This window comes from Aythya marila (genome assembly GCF_965140915.1).
Source record: "Aythya marila genome assembly, chromosome: 2".
NCBI lineage: Eukaryota > Metazoa > Chordata > Aves > Anseriformes > Anatidae > Aythya > Aythya marila.
Genome location: NC_139043.1, coordinates 153212822 through 153236433, shown reverse-complemented (window position 1 = coordinate 153236433; position 23612 = coordinate 153212822). Strand labels below are relative to the sequence as shown.

At 40.6% G+C, this 23612-nt stretch overlaps 1 protein-coding gene across 5 annotated transcripts in view; it reads left to right on the top strand.

Moving 5' to 3' along the window:
* The window catches only part of PTK2 (protein tyrosine kinase 2), a gene marked incomplete at its 3' end in the record, with an annotated part of 191570 nt that overhangs the window by 22400 nt on the left and 145558 nt on the right, over positions 1-23612 (top strand). For 3 of the 5 annotated variants that reach the window (XM_082755036.1, XM_082755038.1, XM_082755037.1), the window contains exon 3: positions 18014-18040. The exons of 1 other annotated variant lie outside the window; for it this stretch is intronic. Of the gene's footprint in view, positions 1-18013; positions 18041-20314; positions 20336-23612 lie in introns of those variants that run through there. One more of the 5 variants, XM_082755041.1, reaches the window with a different exon arrangement.

Sequence of the window (23612 nt, the reverse complement as noted above, 5' to 3'; positions counted from 1 at the left end):
TTGGTGCTTTTTATTTTTAATGTGGAATGTGCGGAAATGTATGTGTATGGTGTGAGATTCTCACACCAGTTACTTTCCTACTTCTTGAAGGAAAAGGAAAAATAAAAGTTGTATACTAAAAATGACAAAAAAAGACAGAATCCTGATACTAATACAAGAAATTCATACTTTTTGACATTTCTTTTGTTAACAGACACTTAGCTTTGGAGACATAAAGTAAGTAAATGCTGGAAAGGAGAGAGAAGGACAGAAGGAACCCAGTGAGTTGCATTGCTTAATGTACCGATGGTATCTGTATCCATAGCAATGACAGCAGAAGGACCTGCACAGGATGCTGCTGCCATCGCTCTGATCACTGTATTCCAGCAGGATGAGTAATATGGGTCAGAAGATGCTGCTTTAGCTTTTCTAAACCTCCCACTTGAAGGTATTCTCATACAAAGAAACTCTGTGGTGGCTACATGGAGTGGAGCACCACAGATTTAAAAGGAGCTGCAAGGCACGAATACTGAACTACGGTTATTCCTTCCACATTAACACTTTTCTAATGCAAGTTTTGTATCCCCAAAGTTTTAAATAGTGGGCAAAGTGCAGAGCTATTAAGGTGGGGAGGGAAGGTTGCAAGGAATCAGAATGCTCATCTGTTTTTAGGTACAGGATTACATCATCCCTTCATTCAAGTTGCTCATCGATTTTGCATTTTTAAATAAAATAAGTCTAATTATTGGATTTGCATCAGAACTGCTGCTTTTGTTAGGAAAAATTGATTTCTACGTTATTTGGGTGAGTTGGTTGGAGTTTGCTTCCCATTTGTTACTTTAGGATGAACTTCTTTCCCTTTCTTCAAAGCAGTTTCTTCAAGAGAAAATTGCAGGAACCTGGGAACACTTGAAAAGCAATTTATAGGAGAGGTCCAGTGCTTGGTCTCTGGTCTAGAATTTTTGCTTTCATGAGAGGTATTAGAAGGCTATAGAATTTGAACAAAACACTTGGTGCTTTTGTGTATGGTAGAGCTGTAATTTTTCTCCGAGTCAAGTGGCAGCACTGGAAGATTGTAGCAAACCTGATTTCAGTTAATCTGGGTTTTCACCTCTGCAGCACCCCTATTTTCTGTACTGCTGCTCGATGACTTAATTGAGGTCATAGGCAGCCTGTTCTTGAAATTATGGTAATTTTGATGGGATTTTATTCTTTCTTTTACCTCTTATTGAAATTGCCTGAAACGTGTTTGGGAGCGAGGGCATGTCCTGATTTGTCTGAGAGCTCTCAAATTTCAGAAGAATGCAGAAATTTGAAGGAGGGGGGCAGCTGGGGATGTGAGCAGCCCGAGGACAAGGAAATCTATCCGGGCTTGTTGTTCTCCCTGTAGCAGAAAAAGAAGTAGGAGGAAAAATTTGTTTTTGGAGTTTCAGAGCGTGCAATTAGTGGCATGTATGTGCCGTTTATAACTTAAACGGGTGGTTGTTTACAGGTTGTATTTCAGTCTTTTTTCTTTAAATATCCCCTGCTTTTAACAATGTATAATGCACACTGGCTTTTATTTCATTATTGATATAATATGCATGCTTTGTAGATAATCTCTCCTAATATTATTCAATCCTGTGCTGGCTGCAAATGAAATATTGATTTTATGCGTTGCTGTTTTTAAGCTTAAAGGCACTCCTGAATTGTGGTTAATTGATCTTTAACTCCATACTTTAATACACAGTGGTGCTTCTGGAAGCCAGACATCTTAATTACAAACTGCTTTCTGTTTTACAGCTGCAGTTCATGGGTGCTACTGATTGCAGTGATGTGAGTCTAGCTTGGTTTTGCTCTGCAAGTTGCTTTCAGAAAAGGTTTGGTGTAAATATGGAGGGGGGGGAAAAAGGACAGGAGAAAATAAGAAATAGGCAACTGCTAACCAGCTTTCTAAAGTGACACTGATGGTACTTGCATGAAACGTACTTGGAAATGCCTCCCTTGTCATTCATACTGTCCATCTCATGAAGTTCAGTTTCCCAGAAAATTCAGAAATCAGATCTCAATTTTTTGGAGCTTTCCATCACAGATTTTGGTATTTAGCTAGTAATCAGAGCTGCAATCCGGTGCACAAATGTTCCCAACATAGGTTTGTGCTAGCTGAGTCTCCCTCTCTTCGCTTACAAACATGAATTAAACAATTGTCATCCCTCATTTTTTAATGAGGTTTTATCCCTAAAATAATAGTAATACATTTGGGGGGCTGTTGTATGAGGCCACATGAGTGATTTTATTCTTGTGTTGATCCTTAAAATATTTTGATGCATGTTCTTGTCTTGCTCTTAATCAATGCTGCCATTGCTTGCCTTGCATTTGAAGACAGACCTGTCTTTACGGGGTGCTGGGGTGGAGGTCCACCGGGTCTTGGTCATGCCATAAAATTCAAAAGCCCCCCAGGAACTCTGCCTGGCAGAAGGCAGCAGCTGAGAAGAGCCGCGTGCTACCCAAAGCTCTTGTCTCTGACTTAAATGGACTATAAAAATTAAGGTAAAAGTTAATGTAACGCAATCAGGTTGTCTCAGTTCTTGAGCAGGTAGAGTGGGGGTTGCCAAAAAAGAAAATAGTTTTTCTTTAAATTTTCCAGAAATAGATATGCTGGATGCAGGTCAGATAGATAAAGCTTAGGTGTTCCTAAAATAAAGCTTAGGGTCTAATTATTTTGTATACTTTGGATTTTAGAGCTGCATTTCACTTCCAAGCCTACTGACATCACTGATTGTCTACAGACAGATGCGAATATGTCTTCAATAGAAAAGTCTGTTGGAAAAACTAGTTGTTTTTTTTTTTTGTATTGCTTTTTCTGAGGTGACTTAAATGAGTTTAAGGTAGTCAGTTGTAATTGTGCATCACTGGGATAAGCCAAGGTAACTTGTAGCAGGTGATGCCCTTCTGTGCACAGAAACACTTTTGGACAGGATGAAACTACTTAAAGTTAAGGTCTGTACCAGCTGTGACATCACGTTTCCCTTCTCTTCATGGTCTTGTTCTTGAGAATCATAGAATCACTATCCTTGAATATCCTGGATTTGAGGAGACCCACAAGGATCATTGAGTCCAACTCCTGGCTCCACACTGTTCTTTCTATATTATTTATTATAGAATGAATATATATGTATGTACATCTAAAATATTATACTTACAAGTAAAATAAATTATTAAATAACTTGCTTTCCTAAATAATTAGGCTTGCACTTCATACCACCTCTGTTTTCGTCTTTCATGTTCTTTCTGACCATAAGCTGGTTCTTGCCAAATTGAGCGCAGTGGCAGAAGCTTCCAAGCAGCTGAGCAGAGCTGTTGGTCTCAGGCCAGCAGCTGTCCCACCAGCTGAATGGTTTGGGAATGGACGGGGACCCTCTGGTCACCATTGTGGCCATCCCCTACCACCAATGTCACCACTAAACCATGTCCCTAAGCACCAGGCCCAACCTTTCCCTGAACACCCCCGGGGACGGTGACTCCACCACCTCCCTGGGCAACCCGTCCCAGTGCCTGACTGCTCTTGCTGAGCAGAAATGTCTCCTCATTTCCAACCCAAACCTCCCCGGCACAACTTGAGGCCATTCCCTCTGGTCCTATCACTGGTTACCTGTGAGAAGAGTGGACTGAGCCACTGACCACAACCTTCTGGATGCGGCCATCCAGCCAAATCCAATGTCTAGTGAGAAGGTGAGCTGGGGGGAGATGCTCGTGAAGCAAGGGGAAGGGTATTCTGGTTACTGTGGTGGTGGTGAGTACACACTATGCTGGAAATAATCCTTTATTAATCTGTTCACAACAGCTTCTCAATTTAAAACATGCTGTAGTTAGCTGTTTTAAAGTAAAATAGTGCTGGAAACATGTGAGAAGCTCTTGTGGTCTGAGCTATCCTGTTAAGCACTATTCTGTGCCATTCATTTGCATCTTAGTCTGTGTGTTGGTTTTTTTTTTTTTTAATTTGGAGACTTTTTTCAGACATTTTCAGTTTTCCTTCATTGTATTTAAAAAAAAAAAATCCACCATAAATGAAATGAACAGGACTTGACTACTGGTGAAGCAAGAATAAGCCTGAAATTTTACAAAGACGAGCGATGGAATAGGATTTGTATGGCTCCGTGTTGGTGCCTGCATGTTTGGTGCACTCATCTGAGCCACTCTAGACACAAGCAAAGGGTGATTTGTGCAGTGGGACAGGAGGAGGAGGAAATAACAAGCAAGAGTTGCTGGTTTTAGAACAATTTTCAGGAAGGGAAAGCCTCAGGATTGCATGCTTCAAGCAGTACCAGCTAGAGGTGTAAGACGGGTTAATAGAGAACTTGTAGGATATTGGTTTCAGGCTGTAGGTTTTTCAGGGAGACGTGTAATTAATTGCACTGGGCTGCGTGTGAATTTGTTCGAAAAGATTCTGCTGATTCCAGCCTTGGATGTGCTGGGGAATGCCTGCAGGCGCTGACTGCCAGATCCGCCACGGCGATGGGAAATGTTGTGCTCTGCTCTCCTGCAGGTCAGTGTTGCCTGTCTTACCCCAAAGCCTTCTAACCAAGGTCTTTGTGTCCTGTGGGCAGAGGGAGAGGCTCCCTAAGGTTCCTTCTGGCCTCGTGACTCAGGAATTGAGGAGGAGGTAGACGGACTTCCCTTCGACTGCATTCACGTGGCAGCAGGGTTAACATCCCTGTGACTTAGACCGAAAATAATGCTTTCATTCTGAGCTTCCTTGTTTGTTCTAGCTTTCTGTATCCTGTTATTAACAACTTGGGCTTTTTTTTTTCCTGTGTGGTGCTGCGACAGAGAAATACAAAGTAGAAATTATTTCAACTCCAGTTCTGCGAGATATTGTTAGTGTACGCAGCCTGAAATTCCTTTTTGCTGTCAAAAATGCTTAATTTGCAGAACGATGAAATAAATATCAACTCTAGCAGAGCTAACACTAGAGTAAGTATATGCTGTAGTTCTTTAGTTTTCTCTCTTCCTGCATACCAGCAGAAGGTGGATGCGTTCAGGGGCTCCTGAACTACAGCTCTCCTCTTGCTGTAGCCGGACAGCTTTGTGCCAGCACAGCTCAACAGTTCTCAGCAAATTCAAGTTCATGTTCACTCTGAGCTTGACTGGATCTTGAAAGAGCTTGCTTTGAAAATGTGTGGGTTTTGGGGGGTAATAATTACTGGGAAATTTAATAAGGTTTTTAATTTGGACCTTTAAACCATTTTCTTATTTATGTTTCAAGCTTGAACTTGAATGATTTTCATTAGGATGACTTTTAGGGTGCCTTCACTGCAAAGTCAGAAAGGGAGGGTTGAAGAGAAGAGATCTTGATGTCCTCAAGGCTGCTTCAATATTTACTGAAATTTAATTTTTAATAAACCTGGCGTACGTACTCTCCTATCCTCCACAAAGTGCAGGTATTTTTAAGTCTTTGAAATACTTTAATCTGCTAGGAATAAATAGCATTTCATACGTGATAATGCAAAAAAGCAAATCATGATTTAGTAAAAAGAAAAGTACCTTTTTTAAATGTTGCCAAGGTTAAACGTGTGTGAAACAATTGTCATTCTGTTCTTCATAATTGCTTTGAGCAGGTGTAATTCTTCCTTCTTGCTGCTGGTGAGATTTGGTGGCATCCAAGTGACAAGGCTGGGTAAAGAGCAGAGAAAGCTGAATAGATTCTTTTGCTGGTCTTTCTTGCATTATTAATTAATTATTCCATTATTCCTTTATTATGCTTCTGTAATTAGCTATTCAACTAGTTAATTTACTAATTAATTGAAAAGGAAAAGCTTTTTAGAGCTCCTTGAATAGCTTGTCTTTGTTAGGAAGATGCGAGCTGTGGTTATTCTTTTTATGTTGTTTGATGGTTGGCTGGTTGTTTGTTTTTTGTTGTTGTTTTTTTAAGTGACCAGTGATGGGATAACCAATAAACTATAACATTAGTGAAGAATTTAAGTCTTATCACTGTTTTTTCTTGATGTAGCAGCCACAATAAAACCTTTCATTTCCTACACATCGTATTGTGTGGTAGGGAAGATGAACGTTGTGTTGTCTTTCATCCCTCGTTGCTGAGGAGAAAGCACACACCTTTTCTGTATGCTTCTTTGTAGTCTTGAATTTCTATCTTTGTATAGAAATCACTTGTTCACCACGACCAACCTACACATGGCTGTACCCAGTGTGCTTATATAATTCAGATCTGCAGCCCTTCTCTATTTATCCTTCAAGGAAGACAAGATCTCCTTCTTGATGCCAATGTGTGTTCTAGCTAATTTGCTTGCTAATAAGGAATCATTATACGTCAGCAGTGTATATGATCAGCATTAGTATTGCATTTTACATATCAACTAAGCAAGTTCAAGAAAGACATAATTGTATGAGTGTGTACACTGTATGATCCCTGTGCACAAAGGGAGAAAAGCTGTTAGTGAAATATTTGACTAAGTACTCTTTAAGAGAAACAGTACTGTTTCTGAACTTCAGAAATAGTAACTTTTTTTTTTGAATTTCCTGTTTTTTTGATTACTAGATGAAAAGTATTCAGAAACTTCTGAATTCTGAAAGTTTCAGAGACTTATTTTTTCTTCAAAATGAAGTCTAAATACACAACTCTGGTAGACAGTCAATTTTAAGTAGACCTGTAACACTCTAGTACTTCAATAGTTCTCAATATAAGGTAAGTTGGAGTTATGTAGGGATTGTAGTGATTTTTATAGAAGAAAATAATGAACATTTTCCATGAACAGTACTCCATCAGGATTCCTCTCCCCGCTGCTGCCCTTCATGTTGGCCTGTTCATTATTTGTGAGGGAAATCAGTCTAACAGCACCAAAGGCAGAAGCGTCTGCTTCATCGTACAGATAGCGGCAGGGCTTTCAGTGTTTTGGGGGATAATCCAGATTATATCCCCCCTTGATAGGTTTTTTGGGGGGATTATGAGCAGATTCTTATCTGAGACAACAGGGATTTGGATCTGGAACTCGTTCGGTTCTGAGCCATGCATTTATCCAACTTGCTGAGGCCTGGAACCTACATGGGAGAAATAAAATATATATAAACTGAGAGTTGTCTTCGTCCTTGTTCCATCTCCCTAATGTCAGCGGAGTCTGCATGGCATCAAATATTGTATTTGACTTGAAATATTGCAGTCGTCGCTTGTGTAGGAGGCGCAGTCTGAGTTAGCTGCTGGGGAGGTAATTACAGCGTCAACCCAAAAAACCCACAGCTTTTGTAGACCCAGGATTGAGTCTACAGAATGCAGAGTCTGTGGCGTGTCTGATGTTTATCTGGTAGTGAGTCTTGAAGCTTTCTGCAAGTATTTCTGGTGGTCTTAATCTGCTTCATGCCAGAGGCAGGGCGAAATAACGCATCCAATTTTGTCAAATTAACTTTTTACTGCGCATTGAAATTGATTAAGTAACGCGGCAGATTAAAGGGAGAAATACCATCTTCAATTGCATTTTCAGGACCGATAGCATCTTAATGATGCCAAGCTGAAGTTTTTTCAGTGGGCTCGTGGCTATGAGAACCCATTAATCATGCACGCTAGACTAAGGGTGCATTTTATTAGAAATAAATGGGCTTGCTCACTTGGCTGGTGTGAGTAAGGGCCACGTGTGGAAGTCGCTGCAAACAGAAGATGGAAGCCACACGTGTGTTGTGTTTTGTCAAGCCAACTGGGGCTCTCATTTGATCGTGTTCTTGCCAAGAACAGACGTGTTGGGGGTTTTCCTTTGACACGAACAACAGCGGCTTTCGAGCATCGCTTTCCGACAGCTACATGACAGAGCCAATTAGGAGAAGAAAGCCTGTCTCGTGTTGTGTACTGAAATCCTTCTGGCTGCAGCCTTGTTCCCCCCCCCACCCCTTTTCTTCTTCCTAATCTAGTTTTCATCAGTCATCTCTTGGTGTCTTTGTCCTGGCGAATGTGTGTATTTTCTCGTCATGTTGCTCTGTGTGTAGGTCCTCCCTACCTCACCTGTCATCTTTTTTTTTCTTTTGCTGTCTTAATTTCTCCTGCATTTCTTTTCCAGCTGGAAAACTGTATAAAAGGTGACAGAATCAGAGATGAAGCTAGGGGAAAAACTTCTCCCTAGCATCCCCCTTAAATGAAGGGGGAACCAACCTACGCCAATGCAGTTATTATTAAACATAGCTGCCCCCAAATGGTTTTATGTTTCAAATGAATGCAGAGTCTATATCTCAGACTATTCTTTTATTATTTCCTGATTTGCCATCTTTATTTGTTTCACCTCTTTAGGATCTCTGCCTTTTTGGCTTAAAATAATTACGAATGTTTGTCTAACAATAGAAATAATAATGAAAATTAACAAGAAAAACATTACCGTATGTTGTCTAGTCTCTGACAGATAATTTAACCTAGATGGTTCTTGAAAGAACCTCCCTTTCTTTGTGATCTAGGTTTTAGAAAGCTTCTTATATATATTTTATAGCACCAACATTGCACCTTGCAGCATGTTATGCCTCCGAACAGCAAAGTAGTTTGAAGGTTTGTAATCTGTGTCCCTAGTAAGAAGTGCTAAGACTTGCTGAAATAACATTGAAGGAGTCATCAGTTCCCTGTTATTTTGTCTGTTGTTGGGACCTAAAAGCTGTTCTGTCTCACTGCAGGAGCGATTTCCCACTGCAAATGCCTTAAACCATGTGCTTGTGGAACTGCCCATTCATTGTAGAGCTGTTATGCTTCGCTTTGAGAATCAGCTCGAAGTGCAGCTAAGGTTTTCTCTGTCCATAGCATCACCCTCAAGCTAAGTAAGCATCAGTATTCTCATTAAAATAGATTTAATTTCCTGCATTGGAGCAGGCTTCTGTACAGAGCAAAACTTTTGCAGCTGCTGTCAAACTTCCTTTGAATGGCTTGCAGGAATCCCACTGAAATGAATCAAACTCTTAATTTTTGGCACTAGGTAAGTTGGTCTTTTCATGCATTAACTACACAACAGCCCTTTTTAGGTAGGTACGATGCATGAGCAGAGATGCTAAGCTCTTAAACTCCTGACAAACTGCTGTGTGTGTGTTCTTTCACTGAAACATTGTCTCTTACATTTATTTATTTATTTTTTTTACTTCTCCTTCCCTCAGTGCCACTTGCATTGATTTCCTTCAGCCTTCTTTCACTCCAAAGTCCTGTAACTTTAATTCTAGCTTCAGGAAAACTGCCGTAACAATGGAATCCGTGTGTGGGCCATAGCCATGGAAACAGCATAATTTTACAGTGGTGGAACATGAAAGGAAGTGACTCTCCCAACTTTCGAAGAATTTAAGTCTTTTCCCAAAAAGAAAAAAAAAGGCTTGCAAATTACCATTCCGGTATTCAGAAAATAAATTTTAAGTGTTGTTTTTTTCTGTTGTTGGTCTTTTACTCTAAATCTTCTTAATTACTGTTTTCTTGTTCTTGTAAGGATATTCTTATACATTGTTTTCTGGGATCTCTGGCACTGGGGGGATTATTTTTGAGTTTCCTGCCTTGAAATACTTCTGTCTTCCATTCTTGTTGTGACCTTGGTGTTCATTTCTGTACCCCAAAATACATTATTTTTCTTCCGAAGCATCTCCATACTTGTACTGAGTTCCTGTAATACCTGCAGCAGCTGTTCTGGCATGCAGTGCTGGTTTGTATTTTAGCACAAGAATTACAAAATCCTGTCACCTTTTGAAAATGCGGGTGACTTGTGCTGGAACACTGCATGTCACGAGTCCATCATGTTAAATGACACGGGAGGGAATTTTAATCATAGCAGGCACCGTCAAGCCTATGTTTAAAAAGAAAAGGTTGCACTAAACCCATTGCTTTCAAGAAGAAACTCTCTGTAGTACAAATGAGAAGGGGAGAGGTAGGTGTGTGTAGAGTACAAGTCTGCTGTTTTCCCTAAGCTTGCCCGAGGGCCTGAATTGGTCGGTTCATAAAAATGTCGCAGGATTTCCACCAGGATTACGTGATCACAGGTCAGTGCTGGAGATACTCCTGTTATATCTGAACCACTGCCAGCACACAGATGTCCCTCCTTAAACATCTGAAGCAGTTTTAAAGTTTCCTGGGCTTGTTCAGAGTTATAGCAAAAGGAGATGCGTTTGTGCTTAAGCCACAAAAATATAAGATCATTCCTATAATGTAGCTGACCTACCCTCCAGATAGTGCTTCCAGTTCAATAGGTATCTCTCCAGGTTAACCCTAAAGCTTGTGGGTGCCCTTCATCTGCACAGAGCTGCGGTGGGGACTTCAGGGCCATGAGGGACCCTGCTGGATGAGACCAGTGATCCTGCAGCCCAGCGTCATGCTTCAGTGACAAAAAAAGATGCTGTTTAACCAGTGTGTGGATGTTCCAGTCCCTTGGAGCTCACTGAGGCTACCTCTCTGTGCAGGCACTCGAGGAAGCTCACTGCTAGCTGTGCTCTTATCTGTATGAAGCTATCTCCAGCACTTCCTTCAGATGCCTCCCACTACTCACATTGGCAGGATTTGATGAGCAGTGGTGCTGTATTGATGCACTTTCTCTTTTTTTTCCTTTTCACCCTTGCTTGTAACCTGTGGCTATACTCTGTGAGTCTCATGTCCTTCCAGCAGGAGTGTCCCAGATTATTTTGTCTGTCCTCACGCAGCAGCTGCTCCATCCCTTCCCTGAACCTTCTCCAACTCCACTATGCATTTTCTCAGGTGCAGAGGCCAAAATAGGCAAGATTCCTTATCATTTGATATAACAACATCTTTAAGTACCACGTTTTCAGTGCCCTTCCTAATGATACACAATGCTTTACTGCTTTTTTGTTGTTGTTGTTGGCTCCTGCCCTTGTTGGAGCTGGTGATTTCAGAGAAAACAGTCAGCAGTGACTCAGACTTCCTTCTGCAGTTGGAGCTGCAGAAAGTGTAAGTGGTAAGTGTGATTGAGGTATTGCTCAGAAAATTTTCCCCTAGATGCATTACATCACATCTCTGTCGAAGTACATCTGCTACTTTTTGGGAACTCGCTTCATTTTGTGAGGTCCTTCTGGAGTTTCTTCCCACTAGCATGGCATTTGCATACCCCCAAGAGCTTAATGGTGCATGTAGACTTGCAGGTCTGTTATCCATCTTGTTAGGCATAAAACTAACTCTAAAGGGACCTGAGTCTTTATCCATATCTCTCTTCACCATAGGCAAAAGAGCAGTGAGATAATAGAGAATAAATTCTTCACCCGAGTTGCTCTGTAACTCAGTAAGTAGTGCCGATGATCCCACATTACGTTGTGTAAATTAATTCAAAGTTTCCAGGAGCGTGCTCTTTTAGATGAGGGCAGAATTCAGCTGAAATGAAGGAAAATACAAGTGGGTTACTCAGCATCTTAATCAGAATTTAGATTTTTTTTTTTAATTAAAAAAAAATAGCATTCAAAAACCATAAGCCAAGTGATTTAGGAGTGTTCCCTTCGGTGGGAGAGGGGAAATTGTTGTTGGAAACTGTTGAAAAACTTTTGTAGATGCTGTAAACTAAGGAAACTAAACATTGCTTTTGTTTTTAAATCACGGTAGGTGAGAAGCAGAAGGCAGGTACAAGCAGGAGGTTGGGGGCAGTGAGAAGAATGCCACAGTTAATTAGCTCCAGATTTGTCAATTTGTCAGTTATGGAAATAAATATGAACTGAACACGTTACTGAGATATAGGACAAGTTGACGCTTGTGTTTCTGTAATAGGATATTTTACTCATGCATGATATTGTTTTAAGCTGTCTGAAGTATGGCAGATAGGTGGTGATGATACTGTAAATATATCATACCTGTTCTGTCAACCAAACAATCCCCAAAAAAGTTAATGTTCTGTGCAGTATGGCAGCTTGTCTTCTAATTTTTCCTTACCTTAATTTCATGTTGCATTCATGATTCAGAGACAACAGCTTGCGTTAAAACTAATAAATGGTAAAACAGACCTTCGCAAAATACAATACAGAATGTGCACATTTCCTGAGGAGGGTCTGATAGCGGTTCATTTTTGGCTCTTTGCTCATTAACCTTTTCAACAGACGTAGATGAAAGCATTAAGTCATTACTGCTGATATTCACAGTTGAAACAAGGATTTAAACGAAGCTAATAAAGGATTACAGCGCAACCTGGGTGGGTCTCCTACGAAGTAGGGTTGAAAACAAAAGCCGTGCGGTTTTGTACACTGAATTTCCTCTGATTTGGTGAAAGGACAAAAAGTGCAGGCAAGTTGGGTGGATGGAAGAGTCTGTCCTACAGCATTCGGGTGTTGCTGTGCTTAAGGCAAATGCAGTAAATATGTTAATGGGGAAAAACTCGATACTAAAAACACCTCCTGCTTGCTTAGACTGTTGTGGGTGACACACAAATACTGTGTCAGGTACTGGTACCTGCAAATCAGAGATGCTACTAAAAGCAAAAGTAGTGTGAGATCTGTAAGGCTGATCAAAGGCTTAGAGAAATGGGAAACGCTTCTGTCTCTCATTCTGTGTAGCTAATGTAAGAAGAGTTTTCATTGAGTTGATCTTTAACCTAAAATTGCCTTAATGGGAAATGATATAATAAAGGGCTGCTGCCATTCAGCTCTGCAGACTGCTGAGTTAGAAGTAGGTTAGATTGAGGTTAGAAATAAGGTATGAACTTTTAACAGTGAACGAAAATGTATGGAAAAATTAACCATTGGCTACTGTAGATTTTGCATGGGAATTTAATCATGTTGTAAAAACTACTTAACAGCTTTTCCTTACTGGATATGCTGCAAGAATGGATTAATTGTAGTTCCAGTATCTTTGCCTTATGGATCAGATGACCGTGGAGAAATAAAAGAATGATAGAATATCCCAATTGGAAGGGACCAACAAGTCCCCACAAGTCCAGTTGGATCATCGAGTCCAACTCCTGGGTCCCCAAAGGACCATCCAAAAAAAATCAGACAATATTTCTGAGAGCGTTGTCCAAATACTCCTTGAACTCTGGCAGGCTCTGTGCCATGACCACTGCCCTGGGCAGCCTGTCCCACTGCCCGACCACCTCTGGGTGCAGAACCTTTCCCTAACCCCCAGCCTGACCCTCCCCTGTCCCAGCTCCATGCCGTTCCCTCGGGTCCTGTCGCTGTCCCCAGAGAGCAGAGCTCAGCGCCTGCCCCTCCGCTCCCCTCGTGAGGGAGCTGCAGGCCGCCATGAGGCCTCCACTCAGCCTGCTCTGTGCTGGGCTGAACAAACCAAGGGATCTTTTTGTAGAAGAAAATTAAAGTTTGTTAGATATGACCTTCCTCTGGTGAACCCATGTTGGCTCTGACCAATGACTATGTCGTCCTTTAGATGTTTTTCACTAATTCCTTGAGTTAACCCTTTTTCAATAAATGCTTGAGCTTCACAACAAACGTCAATTTACAATTTTTTTTAAGGTTGTTTGTGTTCTCTGCTTAATTGTTTACGCTTTAAAAATGAAAACCTAGACAATGAAATCTAAGCTTCATCAAAGAGTAGAGAAGCATCCATCCAGAAATCCCCTTTGCCTGTCAGCAAGCAGTAGGAAGGGGAGGCTTCAGGGCTTTTGAATATAGCCTTTGAGGCACCATCATGCAGGATCAGTCACGGGAAGGCTAAATAGTGAATACACACGTGTATTCCTAAATGATTTTGGTACCGGTAGGTAAATAAGAAAATTGCATTTGAAGCTGTGGCTGCAATATTCCTCGTTCAGCTGGAAGGCTGCTTGCTGAAGGACACGTCCTGCTTCGCTTCCTGGAGCTTGGGAGCTTGTGGTCTGCGGTTCCTCGCATGCTGCGTGCTCCTCGCAGGAATGAGAGATGGGTTTGTGAACCGAATAGCTGAACACATTTCAAGGGGATACTGTTAGGTTCGTCTGTTATTGCTACAGTAAAACGGGATTGAATTTCTTGCGGTTGTCTGCTTACCGCGGCGCTGGAAAGAGATCCGTGCTGCAGCCTGGGCGAGTGCATGAGCCTCTGTCATGGCCCGTGGAGCCATATTCTCATCTTACCATGGGACAGGAACACAAAGCTCACAAAATATTCCTGCCTTTGATGGTTAAATGTTGCTCTTGGAAAGACGGATGTTAAATTGTGGCTCGATTTCCAAGAAAGCATTTGAGGAAAGTCTGCAGTGCAAAATGCATGGTTTCATTCAAAACAATTTTTTTTATTTAAACAATTTTTTTTAATCTTTAAAAAAAAAGCGTTACAAATACATGAATCCCTCGGAGTACTGGATATCTTAAAAACACTGCTTGTGACTGGATCAGCAAAGCCTGCGTGAGGACTGTACTGCCACAAACCATCCCAGCGGGTAGAGAAGTGACAGTCGTATTCTTTCTTTAAAATGAAGTCCTTCTGTGAATTCCTGTAGGTAATTGATTTACTTAGCAGGATTTTTGGCCGAGGAACCGTATTTCATAGCACCTCTAATATTGTTACAGCTTCTTTCCTGTTCATTTATTGTCACCTGTGTGTAGTGTTACAGAAACAGTGATTGGAAATGACCTCTTGAAGCCATCTCCTTCATCGTTCCACTATCTAGGATTAAAAACAGTTTTCCTTGAGAAGTAGCTTACCTTTGCTAGGTATATAAAAGGCTGTTAAAAAAAAAAAAGTCTAAATTTTATTTTTCTTTCTGCCTATGTAATGACTGACAGTTTTTCTTCTTAGTAGCATGGTAAGTAAGAACATAAATGCAGAACGTGACTGATTTGCTTGGAAGTAGGAGTAGAAAGAGAAATACATGAAATCTGAATGTTTTTTAAATACACTTTGAAGAAAATATTTAGAACAGATGGGAATGTACGTTTGGCTTGTGTTACCCAGCTGTAAATGGGGTGCACGTGCCAGTTCATGGGCGTTCAGGAAATGAGTTGCAGGAGACAAGTCAGTGCAAACCTCCAAAAGGGGGGATCCTCACCGACAGGACAGCTCCTGGAAAAGGACAAGTGTGTAAACATGATGTGAAATGAGTAGCTGGCTGAATGCATAGTCTATTTGCTTCTCAATGAAGTCCTTAAAGTGTTGTCAGAATCCACTCGTCTTTTTTTCAATGTTAGATGTTAAATGAGAAACTGTATTTGGAGAATAGGCTTAAAAAGTTTCAAGCCAGAAAAGATGCTGAGGAGACAGGATAGACCAAACGGTAAGAAACATCATGGAAGTTAATCTTCAAAATCTGTGATGCGACTGCAACTAATAAAAATGCGTGAAGGTAACAAACGGAGTAACATTTACTGCTGTGGTTCCTGGGTGCACAGTGATCACAAAGCATGGAACTGCTTTGCAATTTGCAATCAGAACAGTATTTGCTTCATTTTATGCTGTTATGAGTTGATGTTTCTTAGCAGTCTCTGTTTTCCAGAGTTAGGATGCATTAGCCTATGGAGGACCTTGAGCTTGATGGAAATCTTTTGAAAAATAAAAGCAACTTGCTAAGTGCATTTATGCAATTTTCAGTTGACGGATGTGACCTTCAGGCTTCAATTTCTTTTGGCCTACTTGTTTTTAACTCTAGTGTGTGCATGTCAATTAATCTTGTAAACCAGTCTCGTAATCAGTTGTATTAGAAGAAGGTGGACTTGCAGGAAGCTGCTCAGGATACTTGTCCCGGAGGTGCAGCATCTCTTCGCTTATTGCATTTACAGGACTAATTTGTAGTGGAACTTGGAAGTACTAAATCATTGCAGTCGTGGACTTCGATATAGCAGCAGATCTGATCTGGTAGGTCCTACAGAGGTCGGTGGGACACACAGGTGCCTTCACACAATGATAGTACAGAGGAAGAAGCAACTCAGGTGCTGGGGACAAACACAGAAGTATCCCAAGCAATTGGTTAAGTTAAAAATCATGTGTGCATCCTAGACACAGAGCTTTCCCTCGAGCTGTTTGAAATTGCTTGGCTAAGTTCAGAGAATGTAAATGAACGTTTTCCGCATATCTCTGTGGTATGATAATGTATTTATCTGGCGGCCGTGTTTACCATTATTTTCTTGAGATCTGTTGTGGAGGCACACGAAATCAAATGGGCTGCTTCAGGAATAATAAATGCTGTGATGAAAATTTTCCAGTACATCAAGGGCTACGAGAAAACTTTAATGCAGCTTTTAGTTTTTTACGGTAAATTAAATTTTCAGTTTTCTTTATAAATTTAAGTCTAAACGGAATTTAGAGATTGGTTTTCATCACAGTAGACAAATTAAAGTCAAATGTAATGTTTTCTGCTCTGCAGTCTTATTCTAGGTTATTTACTCAAGTGGCGAGGGTTGTGTGGTCTTAGTGACAAGCAGAAATTGTTTTGAATTATCAAAAAAAAAAAAAGAAAAGTGGGGGGGAAACCATCAAACCTCCGTGTAAACAGGCAGGCAGAAAGGTGTGATGTGACGTTTCTCTTGATTCGTTCAACTTTACAAATTAATTGTAGCTTCAAGGTTTGTGTGCCAGAAGAAAGCTCCCTTCCTTGTACGCTGCTGTGTACTCGATGCAGAAGCTGTTGCAGGAGGCGGCTTGAGGCTTTTCCTTCCTGCGGTTCGAGCAGCTTCTTCCTGCCTTTCTCCTATCTAAAGGCATTTCTGACCACATCAGCTCATTTGGTTCATAAGCAGACAGCATGGTGAGCATCTCTTTAATGTATCTTAACTGACTTTCAGCCTTTTTGTTCTGCCAGAACAAAGCATGCAGTGTTGTCTCTGCTCTTTCGGGCGTCCCGTTGCTATTTTTGTTTGGCATTTTAAGTGTAGTTTAGCTTTGTTTTGCTTCTTCACTGTTTCTCAGGGTACTGAAGTTCGGTTTCGAAATTTTCAGGAGGCTGCCTTTACGTTTCCTTTCCAAGTGTAATCCTCTTTGGAATTCAAGTTTTGCTATTTATTGCAGCTGCAAATGTGGAGTATAAATGAAAGCAAGCATGTCGTTAAGAGTCTGGCAGTGAGAGCAGGGCTACGTTTATTAAGCCTTGTTATTTCTTCTAATAGCTATCAGTGCAGTGACCATCTGCCCTGATAATCTCTGAATTTGTTCCAGTTGCTTCACCTTTTGACGAAGTTCAATTTCCACAGGGCTTTTGTACCCAAAACAGGGGTTTTATTACTCAATATTGCTGTTGCCTTCTGACCAAGCAACTATGTGGACCTTTTTTCATGGGCTCAGTTCAGTTTCTTAATTCAGTTTCTTTCTATTTACCCATATTTGTATTTATTTCAGCTTTCATTAACTCCTTGGTGTTTCTCCCCGTCCTCATCCGTACTGACTTGGAGTAGCTCTTGCTTTCTCATTCTGGGTGTGTTTTAGTTTCTGTTCTGAGCCTGATCCAGTCCCATGGAGGGATCACACAGATCTGAGATGGCAGATGTAGGGAAACCAGGCAGAAGGAATATAATGACTTATAATTTATTACCTGTTTGTGTGTTTACATCAACGTCTATCCTTTTTAAGGCGTCATTTTTTAATATGGTCTATTTAGGCTCTGAACCAGTGGTTTTTGTTATGTTGATCGTAGTTAAAGACAGCCTTGACTTTTACTGTAAAAATGTTCAGCGGCTGTGTCTTGTGCCTCAGATAATGGCAAATATCAGCCCTCCTTTCTTGTAGTATTGCTTCTTGTGTTCCAAGCCTGTTTGTTTTTAAGGTTTCTTTGGTAAGGTTTTTATGGTCTTTTCTCTAAAGGGTTAAGAATAAAGCAAACAATCATGCCCTCTTCATATGCCAGGATTAACCCTGACACTTCTAACACTGAAATTACATAGGTACTAATAGAGAAATGCACGTGTAACATAAATTTGTACGTAGTGACTGGTATTCTGCTGCAATAATTACCCTCACTGCTTAGTAGTGTCATCTTTATCCTTCAGTTAGGCGGGCAAAACATAATCTTGTTAATGAACAGGGTGAGACAAGGGGAATGCTTCTGACTTGCAGGTGGCGTGCCTAGCAGCTAGCAAATTGCTTCAGATAATGGGCTTTATTAGGCAAGCACAGCTTTGCAGAAAAGTGATTAGGCTGCTTCAGTTGCAGAGCTATTTTTCCTTCTGCTTCTAAATGTATTTCTTTATTGTTACAGATATTTCAAGACATTCCCTGCCAGCAGGTAAGTTCTCCTCTTTCATTTATTTCTTGATGTGACAGCAAGCAGCATTTAGAGGCTTGCTTGCAGTACAGCAGTGCTTTTATATAATCAGAGGATCGGTTCTTACCGGCCCTGGCATGGCACTTGGTCATGCGGGGACCTGAGGTAATGCTAAGGTCAAAACAAAACCTGGTGAGGTCCAGAGATTTTTACATTCAGATGGTGTATTTTGACAAGAGGAGGAGCTAACTCGAATATATGCAGTTGTTAAATATGCAGGTGGTGTGGTTAATGTTTAAAACAGTACAGTGCATGATAAAGATGTCAGAACAACAAGGATATTGGTGGTGGTGCATCAGAGGGACAGCCTGCAAGGAGATGTGGATGGTGGTTTATGGTTGGAAGGACCCGGATGCTAACAGGGATGGTACGGGCCAAGTTCACCCACCCAGGGTTGCTGGTGACTGTGGCAGAGCTGGAAATATTTCGTTGTTGAACCCTGTGTCTCACATCAGTGTTCTTTGTCCAAAAGTAAATAATAATAATTTGAAAATAGTATCAATTGGCTGGTGCTGTGGGCCCAAGCGTTTGCCATGGAGCTCAGGATGAGGATGGTTTTTCATTGTTTGCTCTCACAGTTTTTCATCTGTGTTCCCAATATGAGTAATTGAGGGACAGCCTCTGAAACATGACTTCTCCATTAACAGCATGGTTTTACTCAAAGCTGAGCAAATTTTGAGCTGGATATTTGTTAACAGGCCTGCTGCCTGCTGTCCTTACTCTTGGTTGGTGATTTTCCTAAGTATCCTTTGTGTTATTTCTTCTTGCTGAAACATGCTTCATATCTACCCTCAGAGTGTCTTTTTATAGTGAGTATCTGAAGTGCAGTGGTATGTATGTATTACGGATATTATTCGAAATCTGTTCTGGAGGTGCTTGGTTTTTTATATTTGAACCAACTGACCGTTTCAATTAAAAGCTTAACAAATGATCTCTCATACAGTTTTTCCCCAAGTACTTGAACGTGGCTGCTCTGAGAAAGAATCGTGCTTGGTTGAAGCAGGGAAGAGAGTTTGGTGAGGCTGGTGGCAAGCTCTGGGTATTGTGTTGTTCTGAGTTCCCATTTGGGACTCGAAGATTTTTGTCTGCTGCCGTGGATCTGAGTCACATGGAGATTGTTCCTTTCAATTTGTGTATGTGCAGGGGGGCGTCCCAGTTGCAATTCCGAGTGCAATTTTAGCTGTGACATTGAATACTGATAGAGGGCAATTAATTGCCCAGGATTTTGAAAAGATAACCTTTTTCTGTGGCAAGGTAAGGGGATTTTATATAGGGTAGAAAAGCTGTACAACATAGCTTGACGAGGGTTTAACAATTCTCACAGGTAAGGAAATTAAGGGAACTTGTTTTAAAAACATACTTAAAGTGTTGTCAGAAGAAAAGAGTGTGTGGAAAGGAGTCCCACAGAGGTCTGACTTGTGCTGTGGTATTACAATAGCTTCATTAATGGCCATGATCATGGACTTAATGTGCTTATTCAATTCACGAGTGACAGCAGTATAAAAAGGGCTACAAGCACGCTGGATGATGGGATTAAAACTCAACAGAAACTTGACAAACCAGAGAAATAGCCAGGATGAAAGATACAATGCGTTTGAATGAAGATGAGGTTCTGCATTTAGATGGGAAGCTTTAATTGATGTTCGGTCACCAGAACTCATATTTGCAGAACTTCATTTTCTTTTCCATGTGCCACTTTTAACAGATGCTGGAAGAAATGCTCTCATTTCTGCCTCCTATGTTTTAGCACTCCAACTTTGCATCGTGCAAGCTTTTTGGGTGTTTGAAGACTTTGCAGTAGCAAGGAGGTCTTCGTCACAGTGTCTCGTTTAAGGTTGTGTTGCACGTAAGTTTGTTGTGGTCAGTGGTATACCAAAGTCACCCAGAAAACTTCCTTTTTGCTTTGGTTTCATAACAAACTCTTGTGGTATGAATAATTGCTTGTGTGCTGTCGAAGGTATTGGTTGACTGGCTGCTGGTTAAATCATTAGTAGGGAGTTGTCCTCCCCGAATCTGTGTCACTGCTTTGAAGCCTAGGTAACTCGGGTGTTTTATTACCTTTTAACAGAGTCCACAGATACGATCGTAGAGGGTTTCTGCAATGTGAGCCATTAGGGACTTGGAAGGAAATGTGCTAAAATATCAGAATTTCAAAGCCAGGTAGAGAACAAAGTATTCTTGTCTATGTGTGAAGCTATCCTGGAATACGAGTGTGTTCATAGTATGCCTGGAGGAATGAAAGGCTAGCTCCCTTTGGTAAGTGCAATTAAACTTTTGTCCGTTTGGCACTGTTGGAATTAAAAATAATCCCTCCTGGATTTTATTCCCCTCTGAATTTAAAACAGGTATCGTATTAATGATGTAGGTGGCTATTCTTAAGCCTTGGTCCTTTGTTCTTGATCCTGTAGTGCAAATAAGTATTCATTACTAGAATCAAGAAATAGTAAGAAAGAGAGAAATTGTGTATTAAAGGACTACATCAGATAGTTAGAGAATAATGACAAAGGAGCATATACTGGGTTTCTGGTTTGAAACGGAGTGAAGCATTTTCCCAGAATAGAATCTTAAATGCAGATGTTCTCTCCTTGAAGACTTTCTCCTTCCCAGATACTCTGAGTTGAGTAAAGCATTGTTCTCCTAGCTTAAGGCATTGAAAAATGAATAAGTGTAGCTGAATTCCAGAGGTATAGTATATTTGAGGTCTGTCCAGTATTTTTTGGGTGGATTTTGTGACGTATAGCATAGAATTTAGGTAAGTAGCATCCACACACAGTCGTCATCTTGAAATACTAAATGGCTTTGGGACTAGCTTTAGTTCCATGTGACCAGGAAAAAAAAAACCAAAAAACTATGAAAATGAATAAAGTTGAATCTTCACCTCAGCCTAATAATATTGCTCTTCCTAAATTAAAAAAATGTCTTATGTCATTTATTAGTGTGTTCCTTCTTAGAGGAAGCCTGCTGGTGATCCCTTTAGTTAAACCAGATTTATCCCCTGGAACCCTCCATAGAAACACAACACCTCAAAAAAAACCTGCTGCTTCTTTTTTTGTCAGCTACCAGCTACGAGGTGGGGTGCTTAATGCTGCGCTGTGTAGCTGGATCTTCCTTATCCTAAATCTACACCTGCTGCCTGATGAATTTGCATGTAGCAACCTGAAATGCAACAGCGCTTTTCAGACTAGAGATGAAAAACAAGCAGGGATACTTTCCATGATGTTAAAAGATGGAAAATTGAAAATCAGTTAAGCAATAGCCAGATGAAGTTGCAGTAGCAAGAAATGACAAATTGATGAAATGCAGAATTCTTAAAAATAAATGTTCCCGCTTAAGACAGCGGGTAATAAATTCTGCAGTGATTATTCATTCAGCTGAGAACAAACTCAGTAATATTAGTAGAGAACTGTTGTTAATGTCTCTGTTTAAAGCAAAAATGAATGACCAACTGTGGACTTAAAAGTAAGTATGAAATAGTGGCCTTTTGATTTGTCATTTCAATTCTAAAGTGAATGCAAACTGTGCTAGAGATTGTGGGCAGTTCCTCTCGCTGCTCATGTCACATCGCCTGTTGTATGGTGCCTAAGGTGGTATGCAAGGAAACCTGCATCGTCTGTTTTGTTACAGGTGTAGTATTTTCAATAATACCTTTGGAAAACTAGGATCTTCTTCAAGGAATTTTTATCTAGAATTCTGCTTCTTATCTAACAGTATTAAATTTACTAAATTAAATACAACAATATTAGCATTTTAAATATATTTTTTTATATGTTTGTAATGCCTCTGGTTGTAATTTTTACTTTGTGTTTAGATGAGGCACTCATACAAATGAAAAAATAAGGAATTAGCAATTTTCAGTCTATAAAAAGCTAGTGCTGTCAAGTCAGAATAGTTGTCTGCGTGCCCCTTGAAGTTTGGAAGTCCCAAGAAAGCTTTTTCTTCTTTTGATACAAGTACACTTTATAATTTTAATTCTTTCTTCACTATTGAGGAATCTAGACTTCCACATAGTGTATTGTAAAACTCCCACTCCTTCTGGATGAGAACTATTGCTGATAAAACTTAATTGTCACCTTGAAGACATTTCCTTTGCCTTTTGTATGCTAAATCTTCCTCCTTTAAAATTTTGGTGTGTACTTCTCATAATCTAATTCTCTTTGCTCATATAATACCTTTTCCTACTGTTTTATACCTCTGACACTTGGTAAAACCATATAATCTATCCTTTGCTGCTGTTAGGTGTCTGGCTTCTTGTACTGAACACTTTTGGGATGTGAGGAGAAGACAACAAAAACTTTGAAATTCAATATTGGCAAGCCTCTGTAATGAAACTTTCTATGCTTATTTTGGCTGCTCTTTTGACACTGCCCTCTCCCACCCTTCCCTTTGCCCCATCCATATCTTGTAGCATTGGTCCAAACAATTCAAAAGCAGGTGACTTAGTGTTTCTTCTTTTTCCTTTAGAAAATGTTGTTGTTAATCTTTTATTATTTGTGGCTGGTCTCCACCTGGACTTCGAGCTGCTGGTCACAAGACATTGAGTCTGACAGTCTGGACCATTTTCAGTTTGTTTCACTGTCCGTTTATTTCGTCCATGCTCCATCAGTTTGTCTACAAAGATGTTGTCAAAAGGAGGCAGTGCTGAAAGCTTTGCTGAAGTAAAAATAAACAACATCCTCTCGTCCACCAGGCTAGCCCATTCATCATAGAAGTCTATCAGGTTGGTCAGGAATGCTAGACCTCCATCGCTTGTGCCTGGAAGCTAGCAACATACTCCAGAAACCCTTGGGATTTGTTGTACCCTGCTGCATTGACCCTCCAGCAGATACTAGGGTGGTGAGTCCCCCATGGTGACCAGGGCCTGCTTATTCCAGTTCTGTCCTTTCACATCTCCTACCTCAATCCTTGTTTGATATCCTTGTTAATCAGTTAACCTAGATATCATCTAGTTATCATCTGTGCCCTCCATCATTTCTAGTTTCAAGCTCTTAACCAGGCCAGCCTGGTAGTAAAGATGATTTTGCCTCACTTTGTAAGGTGGATCCCTTCTCTACCAAAAAGTCTTCAATCCTCAGAGAGGATCCCAGCCAAAACCCTGTTGCCAACACCAGCTGTGCAACCTTTTGTTGACGCCCAAGGTCCATCTACTCCTCAAGCCCTTGCTCTTCTCAGAAGTATCAGAAGAGACAGAAAAGGACAAGTGCTTGTAGCATCAGTAAGCTAGGGGTAGCCTTATATGTAATTATCAAAGCTAAATAATTGATTTCTGTTTGCAAGTAAGCCTGTGGTTTGTCAGTGATGCTAAGGCAGTAGTTTATTATTCTCTCCTGAAGACATTTCATCAGCAAAATGCTGGTGAGCGTTAATTCGATATTATTTAGAGGCGACAATGTCACTTCATCAAACCAACCTGAAATGCTACCAAGGCCTGGTTTGCTGATTTTGAGGTTGATTTAGGGCATTACTGGCTTATAGCCCATGAAGATACAGCCTTACGTAAAGTTAGTTATTTGGAAAGAGAATCTTTCTTTCGTAA